This window comes from Helianthus annuus, chromosome 12 (assembly GCF_002127325.2).
Source record: "Helianthus annuus cultivar XRQ/B chromosome 12, HanXRQr2.0-SUNRISE, whole genome shotgun sequence".
Taxonomy (NCBI): Eukaryota; Viridiplantae; Streptophyta; class Magnoliopsida; order Asterales; family Asteraceae; genus Helianthus; species Helianthus annuus.
The window spans coordinates 41773141-41792738 of NC_035444.2; the positions used below are offsets into that span (position 1 = coordinate 41773141).

A 19598-nucleotide genomic window follows, 5' to 3' on the forward strand; every position below is an offset into this window, starting at 1 on the left:
GCAATACGATACGATATCACACTTATAGGCTTATACGAGGTCAATACGGGACATATACTATGCTATACGATACGATATCACACTTATAGTCTTATACGAGGTCAATACGTGACCTAAACCACACCTATACGATACGATATCACACTTATAGGCTTATACGAGGTCAATACGGGAACTAAATCACACCTATATGCTTATACGGGTGTTATATCGTATCGTATAGTATCGTATCGGGTGTTATTTTCCTTTTTTTTATAAATAAACAAAGGAATACACAAAAAAAAAAACAAAAATAGAGCTTTATATACGCTCCTTAGAGATCACTACGCAGCCTATAAGACGAAAATGACACAACTACCCTTGTATTTGGCTTCGTATAGCCTTAATACAAGGGCATAAATGACATTTTCAGACCTTTACATACGCTGAGTATTGGTCAATACGCAGCATATATAAACTATAAGGGTTAAAAAGATAATTTTACCACAGGTTTGGGGTTAAAAATAATTTTACCACCCTTTAAATACGCTGCGTATTGACCTATACGCAGCGTATATAAAGGTCTGAAAATGTCTTTTATACCCTTGTGTTGAGGCTATAGGAAGCCAAATACAAGGGTAGTTGTGTCATTTTGGTCTCATACGCTGCGTAGGGACCTCTAAGGAGCGTATATAAAGCTCCATTTTTGTATTTTTTTTATTGTGTATTCCTTTGTTTATTTATAAAAAAAAGAAAATTATTTATAAAAAAACAATATTATTGGTAAATAATACAAATATAAATTATAAAAATAAAAAATAATATAAATATTATGAATTATAAAAATTAAAAAAGAAAATTATTTATAAAAAAACAATATTATTGGTAAATAATACTAATATATTGTTTTGTTATCGTTTAAATTAAATTATCGTATTCCTTTGTTTATTTATTAAAAATGAAAATTATTTATAAAAAAAGAATATTATTCGTAAATAATACAAATATATTATATTGTTATCGTTTAAATTAAATTATCTTATCGTATTGCATCGTATCGTATCGTATCGTATTGCATCATATCGTATCGTATAGTGTATAGTATATAAGTCTCGTATAGAGGCCTATACGGGTGTTATTGTTTAGTATCGTATCGTATCGTATCGTATAGTGTAGTATAAGTCTCGTATAGGTTTCCTATAGGTCTTGTATATGCATATAGGATTAGACGGGACTTAAACCACACCTATACGATACTACGATATCACACTTATAGGCTTATACGAGGTTAATACGTGACCTAAACCACACCTATACGATACGATATCACACTTATAGGCTTATACGAGGTCAATACGTGACCTATACGACGCAATACGATACAATATCACACTTATAGGCTTATACGAGGTCAATACGGAAACAATATATGTTCTCATATAATACGGAAACAATATATGTTCTGAATATAATACGGAAACAATATATGTTTTGAGTATAATACGGAAACAATATTTAAACGAGATAAAATTTTAATCGGAAGAATAATATTTAAAAAGGTAAAATATTAAAAACAATGTAATCGATCGAATATATTTAAAGCGCTAATTTTTAAAACGGTAAAATTTTTGATAGTGTAAAAAACAAAACTTTTTTTAAAAACACAAAAATTTTCACTAAAAAAAAAACACCTCCAAAAACTATCATAATAACCCCACCAAAACACCCTTCTTTTAACCAAAAAAACACCCAACGTCTGGACGCCTCTTATAGGCCTGTACGAGGCGTCTAGGTTTTCTTAAACTTTGTGTCTGACATCCCCTGAAGACCCCCTTGAATTATGTGCCTAGACGCCTCGTATAGCCCTATACGAGGCGTCTAGGGCACCAAGAATGTCCAAATAATGTCAGAGGGTGTCCAAATAGATCCAGCCATTTTTAATCGGACATAGAAATTGATGACATGGTGTCTTATTTATTTTGATAAATTTTATTCAAGAACCTTAAACGTGCTAAAACTTGAACAAAGTAATAAACATTAATAAAGAAAAAATGCAGCCTTCCATTCATATTCAGATAAAGTTTTAACTCTACAGGTGAAAAAGGCTTATAGAGAGGACATGTCCTCCCTATAGGCCAAAAAATTGTCGTCCCTATAGGATCTTTTTCTTGTAGTGTTTAAAAACATCCGAATACAAAATACAAATCATTCTCTAGTTGTCCCAAAAGACCTATCATTCTAGCATGTGCCTCATCTTTCACTTGAGGTAAGGGCTTAATAAACGGGTCTTCGAGTTCGTGATATGTGTATCTTGCTTTTGATGACATCCTCCATTTCAGTAGGTCCCATATATGATCAAACTTAGTATGTGCTAGGTTTCGTGATGTGACCTTGTTTTTTTTCGTCTAAGTAATAACACAGGTGTTGTCACAAAATATGTCTATCAGTCTCTTAATGCGTGGCATCACCTCGAGATCAGCAATAAACTTCTTCATCCAAGGTTGCTACTGTTGATGTTGCAATATACATTGTTGCCTGACAAAAATTTATACAACATGTATGTATCCATACAACCCTCTATGGCTCAATTTTGCGGAAGTGGTAGTCTGATCCATGTTATTTATCTTTAAACTTTTGATGATTTTGGTCCCTTGGCTTTTAACGAACATTCTTCATTTAACACGTGTTTATATACATGGTTAGACCTAACCCTTTTCTGGAATATATTTTTAACATCATAACATCTATTTGTATTCTAAACAACGAGATGTTACCGGCTCATTTGTGCCCACTTGAGGACACATGTCTGAGTGGGTGTAATTGTGCCTACTTGTGGTGTCCTCGTGACGTGCAATTTGTAGCCAATGAACCTAGGCGTCAACTACTAGTTGATCCATTTAGTTAATGTTTATAGAAAAATATAGAGGTAAATATTTATTATTAAAGTTCTATTGATAAAAAATAGGGGTGAAAAAAAATCCTAAACACGCAGCAAATACCTAAACATAACATTCGGGACGGGTATAATATCGACAAGGTTTGTCATTTATTATGTAATAAATTTGTGGGTATGTGTATTGTATTAGGTGATGTTGGTCCCCTGATTGATCATGTTTGAAAGAAGAACACATTCTTTGAATACATAAACAACTAAAGGATAAAATAGAGATTACGAAAGTGTCTTTTCTTTAATTTAATTCTATATATGTATAAATTTACAAAAACAAGAATTAACCTTTGTTTGGGGGAAAAAGGAAGAAAGGGTGATCTAACAGAATATCTTAGATCTTGATTATCACCCCTGAGCATTCCAAGGGTGAAACTATCACGGTTACTCTTTTTTTGAAAGCTTCACAAGATATACACTTAATCCACCGGGCGAATTATGTATATATAGAGATTCCCTTGCAATATATATTAGTTATTGAGGTGCATTGGTTAACGTTTCATCTAAGTGTGATGTGACGTTTCAATTTACATTCTATCTAGACCAATTGTTCGACTTGAGTGTCACCAATAGTTGAGATATTATTAATTTGTTCATGGGATATTTATTTACTCATGAACACAAGCCTTTGATTAGTACTATGTGATTTTCAAAATGTCCCGCTAACATGGTGAAGTTTTGGTTCTCTACAACGATCTTGAATCAAAGGAGTTCCAATTGTCTTGTCTGGCATACGCTTGTAGGACATTTAAGAAGGTTCTAGGATAGCTCAAAGGTTGCTTCGCTTTTAGCTTCTAAACTGTATTGAAGTTATCAAATAGGCCATGTGGTGACAGGATTATTTCTATGTAACTATTACATTTATTGATAGCAAATATATAAAATTTTTACAAACAAATTCCCCGTATTTGATGCTAAAAATACAAACAATGCATTATACTTAGAAATAAGAAGTTAACTTTAAAATAATATCTAATATATTATGTTTTCTGAATGCTTGAACGATCTTCTCTGTTAACATGAAAGATAATTTCATATATTTTGATGATTGTCTAACTTACTCTTGTACAATCATCTGATAATTTTTATATGGTCTTGTAATTTTCCCCCTCCACTTGTAGTTCCCCTTAAATGTATGCATTATATCTATTATTGTTAATGCACTTTTTGTCTGTAGCCGGTGATTAGTTTTGATGTATAGCTTTTGGTCTTTGTTTAAACAAGTTAAGTTTTGTTTTGTTTGATTTTTATGAATGTGACCAAAGTCAAACGACATCTTCCTGTTGTTTGACTTGGATAATCTGATTCAAGCAAGCCTTCATCTAAACAACATTGGTTGTTATTTAGATGACATTGGTTGTCACTTGGCTTCAACTAGACGACATTGGTTGTTGTTTGGATAATCTAAGTGACAAATTGGTTGTCGCTTGGAATGTTGTTGAGTAGTATATATATACAGCAGTTGTCTTTTAGAACGTAGGGTTTTGAGAAGGGTTTTGAGAGTTTTGAGCGTGCCAAAATCAATACAAGGAAGTTTATTGAGTATATCATTGTGTTCTTGTTCATTACATTGCTTGCTTGGTGTTATAGTTTGAATTCCACACTCACTGTATCATGTATTACAAGAAATCATTGTTGTTCAAGATCAAAATATGGGCCTTCATTTATCCTTTCATGCTAGAATATAAGTGTTTAGAGTTTCTTTAGCATATAGGCTTGAATGCTCTAAAGACTGGTTTTTTTACATATGGTTTTGATCCTTTATTTGGTGTAAATCAGAATAAAAAAAATGACCTCCTTTGAATGAATAGTAGCTTTCATCCTTCCTAGTTATTTTCACTTTGTTCAGCTCTAAGATAAACATCATCGAATTATGTGGTTTACTTTGATCTTCTTATGAAACTACATCATTAAACTTGAAGGATGATGTTATTTATTAGTTATTCATTGTTGGCATTAAAAACATGAATTACTTGAGAACTAATAATTCATATATTGAGCTCTAATGTTGCTCTACGAATGCACTCACTCTTGTTCTTGTTGGAGAACCAAAGTGGCTTTTAGCAACTATTCCTATTAATGTTGTACTTTTAAACCCAGTAGCGTTACATAGAGCATTTACGTTTTCCCCATCAGCGGAACAGAAATGATGCTACTATGAGTTCATCAAGCACCACGTCCTTCACGAACAAACTTTTTAATCATTTATTGATGGAACATGTATGTATATAGTATAGGGATCCTAAAAGAACCAATGGGGTTTTGAGAACACTGAAAAGCAATATAGACCGGTCGTTCTTTTTTGTTCTTAAAATTTAAAAAATAATAGAAATAGAAATGACTGTTGTGAAACAACGACATACTAGCAACCAACGTATAACTATAAACATAAAGAACAAGTATTATAAAAAGTAAGAGAGAAAGAGAATAGGAGAACCCATTCTTATTCATTAAGTGTATATACCAATTACATCAAACTCTATTTATAGAGGCTTAACATCAATACAAAGGTAATAAATATATGGAGGTTACATATGTGGAGAGTCACCACATTATGATGCATTCATTCACTACATTATGATGCATTCATAACACTCCCCCTTGACTATCCACATGTTGAAATATAATAGTCTATTGTTCGCTTAATACGCTAGGTGATGCTGCCTCGTTAAAAACCTTGCTAGGAAAACCCAGTGGGATAAAACCATAGCTAAGGAAAAAAAAGAGTGCAGCGCGTATTGTCTCCCCCTAATACTTCTGGATCAGGTATGTTGCCTCATTAAAAACCTTACTAAGAAAACCCATTGGGATAAAACTTAGTTAAGGGAAAAAGAGTGCAACTTGAATAAATCTCCCCCTCATTATAATATGTATCCTTTAAGTAAAGTGTGTCCATCATCCTCGAAAGTTGCTCAAAACTTTTGTAGAATGATTTATCGTTTGATGCCTTGAAGTGCAATCTTTTATATTGAGTAATATTGTAAAATCTTCTTGTGAGACTTCTAATGCTTCCTCTTGCGAACAAATACCGTAAGATCCAAGACTATTTGTGTTACATTCTTTATATCTACAAGACTAACAGAACTAGCTTTCATGGGTTAGTAAGATATAGACACATATCATTCTTACCTTTAGGGTATCGACATATCTGCTTTGCCATTCAAATGTCTCCTCATTGGACATGTGCTATATCATGTTGATAAATTCAAATAAAAAATATATATTATCATGCATAGCTAGAAAGTTAAGTTAACGCACAATTGCACTTTAGCCATGGTACTTTTTGACTAAGTAGTTCAAGATCCCTTTCTTGGGGTTGATAAGAATATTTTTTCTATGTCAAGCGATCAGACAATCGTTCATGTACTCAACGAATGAGCTTTTTTTATATAACATCTTCTAGATGTAGTCAGATTGATGAGCAAAAATAGTATATATATACTCGAAACTATAGGTCGAGAATAACTACACTTTGTAAAGGTCATTCAAAATTTTCCTCTTTATTTTGAGAGTTCCCTCTCGATGATGTTTACATTATCACTGTAAGAGTGAAATCTTGTTTAAACAGATGTAGCTCATTTTATCAAAATTATACCTCTCTTTTCAGAGTATAGTCGACTGTATCACATACGAGTAGTTTCCTTTAAGATTCATATATATAACACCTATGGGGTTATTGTTTCATAATGCTTTGAGCATTTTTAATCCTTCAGGGGGTTTTCATACAGATGTCATTTGCAATTATCTCATACATGTATACGGTGATGACATCCATAAGTTGTTTTATCTGAAGTCATTCTGAGATTGTGAGGCCGCTTAAACATCTAAAGATTATCGTATCCACTACAGGGGTATACGTTTCCTCGTAATCAACTGCTGGGATTTGGGAAAAATCTTTATGTTAAAACGTGTGCCATACATCGTAGATTATCTACGTTTCCTTTTATTTAAAGACACCCATTTATAACCTACTGGTTTGACGTCTATGGGTGTTCGAACTGCTGGTTCGAAAACGTTTAGTTTGTCGAGCAAATTTAGTTCAACCTTAAGTCATGTAGCCATTTTAGCTATTTGTGTGCGTACACTCTTGCACACTTTCTATATACGTAATCCTTTTTTTCATCGATTACATCTATTGCTATAGCATAATCAAATATATCATTTTACACGTGTTTCATTACGGTTCCATATTGTACTTATTTTGTACATAATTCATCGCGATCTCATATTTGTTTGGTACTAGAGTTTCGTTTAGAACTCCATTAGCTTCTTTTGGGGTTTTGACAACAACCTTCTTTAAGGTTTAGTACGAAACCACTTCTGGGGTTTTGTATGCAACCACTTATGGTGTTTTATGTGCCACCTCTTTTGGGGTTACACCAACTGCGTTACTCTGCTCTTTTTGTGTTTGTGGGTTTTATCTTTTTGGAACCGATTTATCTCTCACAATTTATTAATATGATAATCATTTTGTGAGTACTTCCATTCGAGCAAATAAGTTTAAGCTGGTATATGTGACTTTGTCACCTTATTTGTGTTAGTGAATGCATCTTGTATTTCATTTGTTATTATTTGCAAATACACGCTCTTTCTTTTGGACTTCAGATTTGCATTGACCACTTCAGGAGTCGATATATAGTATGATGCATTTTTTTATGTTACCAGTCTTTCATTTTCTTGTCTCCCCCTAAGACTGGGAATACGATGTACATATACCATTTTATATGTTATGGTGGTGTTATTGGTACATAGGCTGTACAACAAAATATATAAAAAAATGGAAACTTGGTTCTCTTCACGAGACCAGTTGTAATGGGGAGTATTTGTGATAAGCAGTTGGTTTTGAAATGATATAATCAATCGACGAATTTCGTCTCGACTACGTATGCCTCTCACTATATTTCACATTGTGCCCAACAATGGTCCCTAAAGTTGGGTTGTCAAAGAACAGTGTTAAACCATGTCAAAAAAAAAAAACAACGTTTCATAGTGTTGGGCATATGCTACATACGGGTAGCTAAAAACTCACATGTAACCATGTATGAATGCTACAATCCACATTATTGTACATTTCAATGGTCCCATATAAAAGGGATTGTTTATAGGAGTTTATTGTTTGGAAGGCATAAAAAATTATTTGCCACAAAAAAAACTAACTAGACATATGATAAGGCATTTTGGGAGCAATGTTTTTAGATTACTTAGAGGTGCTAAGGTGCCGGTTAGCATGTTTGATTGTTTAGCATATCATGATGCTATCTTGATGACCTATTTGGTCATGCCATGTGGTGAACGTATAAATATTCTAGTAACTTCTGGTTACTCACCATATTTGATTTAATGGAATATTGTGGAAAATTAGTATCATTTCTATTAACTTCTAATATAGTCTTCTGGCCATATTTGCTATACTCCCATACAACATTCATGGTGGTATCATTACAATTTTCTTAGTTATGTATATGATCATAACCTTTGAATTAATCATCATCACATTCATATTAGGGAATGGATTAGAATCACAGAACTTTCATGCTTGTTGTTTCCAACTGTATATATATTCTTTAACAATTAATAATATTTGACAATGGAAATTGTTTTGCTCAATGGATTATGATATATATTTTTCTCATCACATTCTCTTCAAGGAATGGAATAGAGTCAGACAACTTTGATGGTGACTGTTTCAAACCTTATATATCAAGAGCGCATTTGAGGTTTGACAAGTGGAAATTGTTTTATTCCACATGTATAACTAATCTTTTCACCACATAACATCAATTATATGACCGAATCATTAAGATTTATCAGTCCAAAATCTTACAAGCATCAATAAATTTACAATAAGTGTTCTATTTCATTTATCAACCACATATATATACACAGTGATATAGTCAAAATGTAACTGAAAACATAACTACTTAGGAGAAGAATTAGGAGGGATAATATCTGTATTTATAACACTCCCCCTCAGATATATATATTATTATTTATTATACACAGTTAATAACATACTTCAGGATGATATTAAATAGATACTTCAGGACCTATATAATAAACTGATACTACTGGATCAGTTTGAAACTTTGAATGTCATATTATAAATAAATCTTGATCACTATTCAATCATGTTTATAACGTGTGATCATATACACAACTTTAAATTTAGCTGCTTCATTGAAGACTGTTTATATACATAAACAATGGCATATTAATGTACAAAGTCAAATTGTACAATATACAATTGATATAAGATGTCTTCTCATCAAATACAATATAATAAAATACATATAATTAATTTGCCTTACTTTCATGATTGAATATTAAAATATATCAAGAACACTATTAAAAATGTTTATGGTAATATGTAAAGGTGATGATTATACAATGCATCACTTTATATTATGTCACTATAAGAAATGACTTATGACACAACCTTATGAAATAATATTGCTTTTCATCACTTGTAAGAAATATATATATTTTTTTTATTTAACATAGCATCTACATAAATTAACGCATATAAAAGACGCAATAAATTGCAATAGTGATAAGCCTATTATTATAGGTTATGCTCTAATTTATCGACATCGTGTGCGTTAGCTTTCAAATTAGTGGTGTTCTATAAAGGACAAAGTTGATATATGATGAAAGACACAATAAAATCATACATCTTGATTAATAGTAAGATAACATTTATAAAGAAAGATGAGTAAATCAATATATGATTTTTTTTACTACTAAAATATAGCTATAACTTGTCATCAAACGGATTAAAAATTATATGATAACATCTCATGTAATGCCATATAAAGCATCAAATTTCTTATTCTTATATATCAAATAAGAACACTATAAACATATACTTATCATATTGTATTTCTAGTTAAATTGTTATGAACAATCACATTAAAATTTATATGTTAAATATAAGTTTTACACATCAGAAGTGAATGTACATGAACATATTAAATACTAAACAGATTTTTTCATAGTATAATAATCTGTCAACTATTGTATACTACAATTTCATCTCCAACAAACGTTATAATGGAGAGTCACTATCACTTTTTAATGATGTAATCATAACATAGTCACTCTTAATGATGTATTCATAACATAGGAGTTAAGGATGTCTTAATGATGTATTCATAACATAATTAACAATATAATTAAAATTAATAAAGAAATGAATTCAATGATATTTAATGATTTTAATTTCTAAGCATTAACCAACATAATGGGAAAATGATATTTAATGATTTTAATTTTTAACATTAACCAACATTAATATCGTTTAAAGCGTTCTTTAATTTCTTAAGAATACAATTGGTTTATGCATAAATAAACGTGTAACCAAATATTTAATCTTATAACATCACTAAATCCATTTAAATTATAAACTATACAAAATGAAATCTACTACATACATCATTTATATCTTACCACCAATACAAGCAAATATACCTAATACAATTGCACTGTTTAGTCCATAAAAATTGAGTTCGATACTTTGTGATATTGAATTTAATTGTTTTTCATGAGTTCTAAAAGCACATATAATACTCTCTAGATTGCAAATTAACTTCCTCAAATCAAAATAATTAAACAGTTTTACTTACAACTTAACAGGGTTAATATTTAACATCCTCAAATCAAACTAATTCAACTATTTTATTTACAACTTAACAGGGTTAATAAAGAAGCATAAATATATGATCATGGTGGCACAAGGAATATGCAGATGAACATCACTAGATCGTAAACATTTTAGTTTATCGATAGCGATCATGTGAGGAGATCAATGTTAATAATACTCATATTTATTGGGATAGAAGACAACCCAAGTATATTTATTTAAAATTTAGAGATCATGCAAAAATTACTAATTACCGACACCTTAATAATTAATTACTGAAATCTACATAAAAAAATCTAGTCCACATTATACGAAACCTTTATTTTTTTTATTTTTTTTAATATTGGATCAACATCTACCCTTTTTTATAAGGTTGTATCAAATTCTTTCTGATTAGAATACTAAATATATCAACCAAAAATTTTATAGAAACCATTGTTTTTGTTAGCATCGTTTTGATTTGTTCAAAATAATTAAATAACATCTCAATGATTGAAATCTTCAATATTGATACAAAAGATTTGTTTTATGATATTCAAAAATTTATTTTCAATATTTTTATGGTAATATGTATGATGGCTTTTGAATGCTTGAAATTGAAAATATAAATTAATCATCCAAAGATTTAATACAGATAAGTGATACAAGATTAATAATTAATAAATCTCATGAATCAAAATAAAACTTTACTAATGAGGTTACCTCTAAATGGTCATTAAGAGGTTACCTCTTAATGAATAAGAGGTAACCTCAAGTCTGAATGGTTAAGAGGTAACCTCTGAATGGTAAATCATCACATGTCACATTCTTCTACCATCTCATTAGTAAAATTTTTAATGGTTCCATTAAGAGGTAGCATCTAAATGTTCATTAAGAGGCTACCAAACAGCCCCTAAGACTTTGATAGTGGGATTTACCGACGGTTGTGGTTGTGGTTATAATGTAAACACTAAAATATCCTTATTACCCATTATAAAATTTCGTTAACTAATGCAATTTCAATTAAGGAACTAAATTGCTAATTATGCGTCATTTACTCAAAATTTGCCAACAAAAAAAAAGTAAGGAAATAACCTACTAAATATTGGTATTTACAACACAGTTAAATATAAAATTTTAAATTTATCAAAATCTATTAAAATTTTGAATTTCAAATGACATGTTGCAAAAATACAGTTTATTTAACATACACATATGAAAGACACATAATTGTTCATTTACTTAACCAGAACATTAATTTATCTTCATAGATTGAGAACAACAGTGCATTAATCCCTAAAGCATTAAAAATTAAAAACACAACATTTAAAACTACTCAAAAGAATTAAGAAACTTGAGTTTAAATTTCATTGAAGTCTCAACTTGTGAATGAAGATCTTTAAGTTGACCCATAAATTCCACATCTTTGTTCCATGCTTTCACATTATACAACAACACCAAATCACGAACTGCAGTTGAAGGCATTGCTTGCAAATGCCTTGAGACTTGCTCTCATGTTAGATTACCAAATTGCAAAGCAGCAAAACACTCATTCAACTCTCTTTCAGTAGCCAAATCAGAGTAGCGATGCTCTTTAATCTCCATAAGAAAAGACTCATTTGTTGATCAGTTCTGTTTAAACTTAATGGAAAACATGAATAACATACCTGTTACAGCAGGCAGGCCGGTAGAGAATCCAGTTAGAGACGCAGCCATTGAGTTCGACATACTTGTCAGGATGATCTGGTTCCTCCTTAGGGTGTAAGGTGATGATGGTGAAGAAACCGAAAGTAGGGTTGATTTCGGTTATGGGGAGAGATACGAATTTGATGTTATGAGGGTTTGTAATTGTGTAATTTGTCTAACCCTTAAACTCTCTAATAATCCCCTTATTTATACACCCAAGAGGAAACCTAATTAGTTAATAAGGGTAATATGGTCCATCAACAATTACCAACTAATTATTAATAGGTTATTAATATATTTTGATCTAATATAATATAAATGATTATAAAGGCTACAAGATTAAATATTACATTAATAATATATTTAATCTCACATTCCCCCACTTAGCCGAGTAATCATTTATCATGAGTATTAGGTAAGCCTGGCCAGGAGTTAACACTCATTTTAGCCTTAAACCAAGAACTATAGCAGAGAAATACAGCCGTTGAATCATCATTCGACTCAGGACCCCCCATTAGTCATACTATAGCCTCAATTTAAAACCTAATAGTTACGATCAAAATATGTATAAGCCCTTTAGCGTCTGATTTGTATTTATATTTGTCTATATGTCATTACACCGGCAGAACATATGTTAGAGACATACAAAAACAAACTGAGGAAATTTTATTAATTAAAACATAAGCTAGTACAATATGCCATTAAACATGGTCTTTAGTAAGTCCCATATTCGATACATGTTCTTCGAAAACTTTAGGTGGGAGACCTTTAGTCATCGGATCCGCAAGCATATCTTTAGTACTAATATACTCGATACAAAGATTATTTTCCTCAACTCGTTCACGTACGAACAAATATTTTGTATCGAGATATAAACCAGCTCCAGTCGAACTGTTACTGTTCGAGAAACTAACGGGAGCTGAGTTATCACAGTAAAGCTTCAATGGTCTAGAAATGGAATTAACGATTTTGAGTCCAGTGATCAGATTTCTAAGCAACATTCCATGACAGGTTGCGTTGTAAACAGCAATGTACTCTGCCATCATTGTGGAAGTTGTAGTTAACTGTTGTTTATGACTCTTCCATGAGATCGGCCCGCCTACTAACATAAAGTTGTAGCCCGAAGTGGATTTCTTGTCATCTTTGCATTTGGCAAAGTCAGAATCAGAATAACCTACCACTTCTAAATGAGCACTTCTTTTATAAGTCAGTTTATAGTCTTTCGTCCCTTGCAGATATCTGAGGACCTTCTTAGCTGCTTTCCAGTGATCTAGGCCAGAATTAGTCTGATAACGACCTAGCATTCCAGCAATATAAGCGATATCTGGGTGAGTACAGACTTGAGCATACATCAGGCTCCCGACTACTGACGCGTAAGGTATCTGGCTCATTTGCTCCTTTTCAACCTCTGTTGTCAGACACTGGAATGAACCGAAAACATCTCCCTTAACTACTGGAGCGACAGAGGGTTTGCATTGTTGCATGTTGTAACGTGTAAGGACACGATCTATGTAAGCCCTTTGGGACAATCCTAAGATCCCTTTGTGTCTATCTCGGTGAATTTCGATGCCAATGAGGTAAGAAGCATCTCCGAGATCCTTCATGTCGAAGTTATGCGAGAGTAACCGCTTCGACTCATACAACATGTCTAAACTATTACTTGCCAATAGAATATCATCTACGTAAAGGACAAGTATAGTAAAGTTGCTCCCACTCATCTTGAGGTAGGTGCATTGATCCACTTGATTCTTTATAAAACCTTGCCTCTTCATGACTTCATCAAACTTGAGGTACCATTGACGTGATGCTTGTTTTAACCCGTAAATGGATTTCTTCAACTTACAGACTAGATGCTCCTGACCTTCAGGTTTAAAGCCTTCAGGTTGTTTCATGTAAACATCTTCGTCTAAGTCTCCGTTAAGGAAAGCAATTTTGACATCCATCTGATGCAGCTCTAAATCAAAATGGGCTACTAAGGCCATAACAATCCTTAATGAATCTTTACGAGAGACAGGTGAAAAGGTCTCTTGATAGTCGATTCCCTCTTTTTGAGTGTAGCCCTTTGCAACCAATCTCGCTTTGTAGCGTTCAACGTTCCCATTCGGATCCAGTTTTGTTTTGAACACCCATTTACAACCTACAGGTTTGGCACCATTGGGTAATTCGACTAAATCCCAAACGTCATTTTTCTTCATGGATTCAAGCTCATCAATCATTGCTTTGTTCCATTCAGAAGACTGATCACTGCTAATGGCTTCATTATAAGAGATAGGATCATTGAGCTTTCCAGCATCCATTTCAGTCAGGTAGGTAACATAATCATCCCAATTAGTAGGCCTTCTTTGCCTAGATGACCTCCTGAGTTGATTATCGGGTTCAGCATTGTCTTGGTTTTGAGTGTTTGATGTGCCTTCGTTATGAGGTATAATGGGTTCTGATTGTGGAGATGGAATTTGTGCAGTGGTTTCAGGTGCAGTTGTTTCATGGGGTACAAGAGGAGTCAACGGAGTAATGATAAGTGACGAGTCTCCCCCCCCTCCCCCACGTCTTGTACTTCTTGCAATTCTTCGTAAGGGTTGGTACTGCTCCCACTGACCTTGAAATCCTCCAAGAACACAGCACGCTTGGTTTCAACAATACGGGTGACATGGGAAGGACAATAGAAACGATAACCCTTCGAATGATCAGGATACCCGATAAAGAAGCAGGTAACTGTTTTAGGGTCAAGTTTCCTTAGAAAATGATTATAGAGTTTTGCTTCAGCAATGCAGCCCCATACTTTCATATATTTAAGACTCGGTTTCCTTCCTATCCAAAGTTCATAAGGAGTTTTAGGGACAGACTTAGAAGGAACTCTATTGAGTATATGAACAGCTGCTTTTAACGCTTCAGTCCAGAGGAATAATGGTAAATTAGTGTTGGCTAACATACTGCGTACCATGTTCATAAGGGTACGATTTCTTCGTTCAGCGACACCGTTCTGCTGAGGTGTACCAGGCATGGTGTATTGGTTCACAATCCCCTGGCCCTTACAAAACTCATAAAATGGACCAGGAGCTTGACCCACATCAGTATGTCTTCCATAATATTCACCGCCTCTATCTGATCTCACAACTTTAATCTGACGATCTAATTGCTTTTCAACTTCAGCTATATAATCTTTAAAAGTTGTAAGAGATTCAGACTTTTCCTTTATAAGATACAAGTACATGTAACAAGAATAATCATCAATGAAAGTGATAAATGAAGTATGTCCTGTTATGCCAGCAATTTGGTAAGGACCACTAATGTCAGTATGAATGAGTTCTAATACATTAGAGCTCCTAGTGGCACCTTTCTTATTTGCTAATGTCATTTTGCCTTTAAGACATTTGACACATGTTCCAAAATCAGTGAAATTGAGAGGAGGTAAGACTTCATCCTTTACGAGACGATTTAATCGTTCTCTTGAGATGTGGCCTAAACGTTGATGCCACAACATAGATGAAGTCTCTAAGTCTCGAACCTGTTTCATCTTTGTGAGTGATTCATTAATATTATATGACAACAAAGATTTGGAAAAATTATCATCTAGCTCTAATCTATAGAGACCACCATCCAGAATGCCAGTACCATAAACAACAGAATCATAGAGAATAGAGAGTTTGCGATGACCATGAGAAACGACAAAACCGTCCATGTCTAACTTTGGTCCTGATACAAGGTTCCGAGTTACCTCAGGAACATATAAGGTATCATAAAGTTTAATACATAAACCAGTTTTCAAAAATAATTGTAATGTTCCTATGGCCTTCACTTCTAATTCCCGATCATCTCCAACTTTAAGTGTTCTTTGGTTTCTTCCCAGCTTCCGGATTGTAAGGAATCCCTGAAGTGAATTGGTAACATGAACCATAGAACCAGAATCAAACCACCAAGAATTAGCAGGAACATTTAAATTAAAGGACTCAAGTATCATGAAAAAATCGTTACTTTTCTTAGCCAGCCACTCCTTGAAGTCAGGGCATTCCTTTTGCTTATGTCCTGTCTTTTTACAGAACTTGCAATAGGGTTTGCCTAAGGAGTTCTTAGAGCTGGAAGGTGCACTTGTATTAGGATTTGGATTTGGCTTTTGAACCTTAGAAGCATCCTTTCTTTGATAATTGTGCTTCCTCTTCTTTGAGCTGGAGGTGGTGAAGTTGGCAACATCAGTAGTGCGATCCATCTTCATACGCTCTTCCTCCTGCACGCACATAGCGATCAGCTCACTCATCGTCCATTTGTCCTTCTGAGTGTTGTAATTGATCTTGAATGCTTCATAAGACGAAGGAAGCGAAGTGATGATGAAGTGAACAAGAAAACCATCACTGATCTCCATCTCTAGGCCCTTCAGCTTATTGGCCATGTCATGCATCATCATGATGTGTTCGCGAATGCCGCTCCTCCCATCATACTTAGTTGTCACCAGCTTGAGGATAAGAGTACTGGCGTGTGCTTTTGATGTTCCCTTGAATTGATCCTCCACATAAGCCAAGTAGGTTTTAGCATCTTCAGAATCAGGAATGGCCCCTCTGATTGAGTTATGAATGGACTGCTTCATGAACATGAGAGACATGCGGTTACACCTAGTCCATTTATCATGGACTATCTGCTCAGCAGCAGTACTTGTAGCGGTAAGGTCCGCTGGCTTATTCTCTCTTAGAGCATAATCAATATAAACAGATTTCACACCATTAGCCGACATTACGTGCAAAGTTTTCCTTTCCAGGCCTTTAGATAGCTTTGTACTCCTTGCAAACAACAAATATAAACACTTACCATTCCTCACGTTTAACGAATGATTCATCTGATTAACCACAGACAAGCTGAACTTAGCATATATGCTACAACCATGTGGCAGTGTTCTGGAATCATCAGAATGAAGATACATTGATAAGCGGTCTTCCACATTGTTCCCATTCGGATATATGAGTACTCGCCTACACAAACAGAAGACAGCATGAAGTGGATTTAATACACAAATAACCCAATGTAACAAGAAATTACGACATGTCAATGCATACAGTAATAATACCATTTATATCCTCCAGCAATGACGGAGTCAGTATAGAAACATTTGTCCTTGAATCCTGAACAATTCTCTATTTCCCATATGAACCGTGCAGGTGGATGATCATCAAACACTGTGGATTCAAACATTAATGAACTATACAACAGAATTACTGAAAGAAGCTTAGAATGCATAATCTATATATACACATTTAATTTATCAACTCTATAGTAAACTTTAGTTTTTTTTTTTTCAAAATTGACCACAAAGATTTTTCTTTGAAAGTTTGATCACAAACGTTTTTTTTTTTTTTTTACACTTTTCATTTTTCAGATTAACCACAAAGATTTGTTTTTTTCATGTAACATTACAATTAGTATGGTTTTCACTTTTTATAAATTGACCACAAAATTTTTATACTTTGAAGTTTATCGACAACATTTTTCATTTTGATGAATTACACGTTTATTCAAAATCGAATGTGTCAAATATAATTGATTTTTTTATTCTTTACGATGACGAACTAAACGTCCGAATAACATCGGAATTCGTTGTTATGGTTTTCTTGATGTTCCGGGTTTTCTCAATGTTCCAGTATAATTTCGTAATGTTGTATATCCAACGGCATTTGTTTTTGTCTCTTTTGCACCGCTACTATAACGAACCGTACTAGTTTAAATACATATACAAGCAAGGCTAAACCGACATATATATGCAATACTTTTAAACAAATTAACGAATCAAATGGTACCTTCGGTTGATTCAGATCCTTCTGTAGCCACCGTCTCATCATCTTCACGCTGCAACATTGAAGTCTAGATATAATTACATTCGATCTGATAATATTAACTGGTCAACCAAAATCCAAAACCCTGGAAACGATCTAAGCATTTCCGCAAAACAGTAGACTAAATTGGAACGACTTTAAAAATCAAATCTATCATTACAAAACGATTGATTGAACAGATTGAACAGCCCGACTACATGCCATTGCTTTGTAATTGTCTTTTTTCATACGGAATGATATTGTTTAATTGTTTAAAAAAAAAAAATTAATGACCGAATATATATTCGATCTGATAACCTGTACTTATCAACCAAAATCCAAAACCCTAGAAACTAAGAATTTCCACAAAACAGCAAACTAAACTAGAACTTTAAAATCAAATTTAACGTTACAAAACGATCAATTTAAGAGATTCAAAGTCAATTTAGTGATGGAATATAAATCGATCTGATAACATGTACTGATCAACCAAAATCCAAAACCCTAGAAACTAAGCATTTCCACAAAACAGTAAACTAAAGTAGAACAACTTTAAAATCAAATTTAACATTTTGTAAGATCGATTGAAAGCCAATCGAATAAAAATATATCCGATCTGATAACATGTACTGATCAACTGAAATTCAAAACCCTAAAAAGTAAGCATTCCCCAAAACATTAAACTAAAGGAGAACAACTCTAAAATCAAATCTAACATTAAAAACAACCATAGAAGAGATTGAAAGTCTATCTAGCGATCACATATAAATATATCCGATCTTAAAATATGTACTGATCAACTGAAATCCAAAACCCTAGAAACTAAGGATTTCAACAAAACAGTAAACTTAATTGGAACAACTTTAAAATCAAATATAACGTTACAAAAACGATCGATTTAAGACATTGAAAGTCAATTTAGTGATTGATTATAAATCGATCTGATAACATGTACTGATCAACCGAAATTCAAAACCCTAGAAACTAAGTATTTCCATAAAACAGAAAACTAAAGTAGAACAGCTTTAAAATCAAATTTAACATTTTGTAAGCTCGATTGAAAGCCAGTGATCGAATATAAAATATTTGATCTGATAACATGTACTAATCAACTGAAATTCAGAACCCTAAAAAAGAATTTCCCCAAAACAGTAAACTAAAGAACAACTCTAAAATCAAAATTAACATTACAAAACGACCAATTGAAGAGATTGAAAGTCGATCTGGTGATCACATATAAATAAATATATCAGATCTGATAATATGTACTGATCAACTGAAAACCAAAACCCTAGAAACTAAGGATTTCAACAAAACCGTAAACTAAATTGGAACAACTTTAAAATCAAATCTAACGTTACAAAACCATCCATTGAAGAGATTGAAAGTCGATTGAGTGTGGTGAAGTAAGTAAGCTACGGATAGTTAGTGTGCATGTATGAACTGTGGTTGATATTATTATTATACCCACCTGAGAAGCGATCGGAGGAGACATCGGAGGAAAAGGTGGGGGAATCAGACAGAGGGGATTATGAGAAGGGAGGCGATACTCTCGAGATTCTAGGGATTGAAG

The 19598-nt window shown here is 33.0% G+C and overlaps 1 pseudogene; it reads right to left on the minus strand.

Moving 5' to 3' along the window:
- Positions 1–18068, minus strand: part of LOC110892645 — a 53101-nt pseudogene extending 35033 nt beyond the window's left edge.
- Between the last annotated feature and the right edge of the window lie 1530 nt (positions 18069–19598).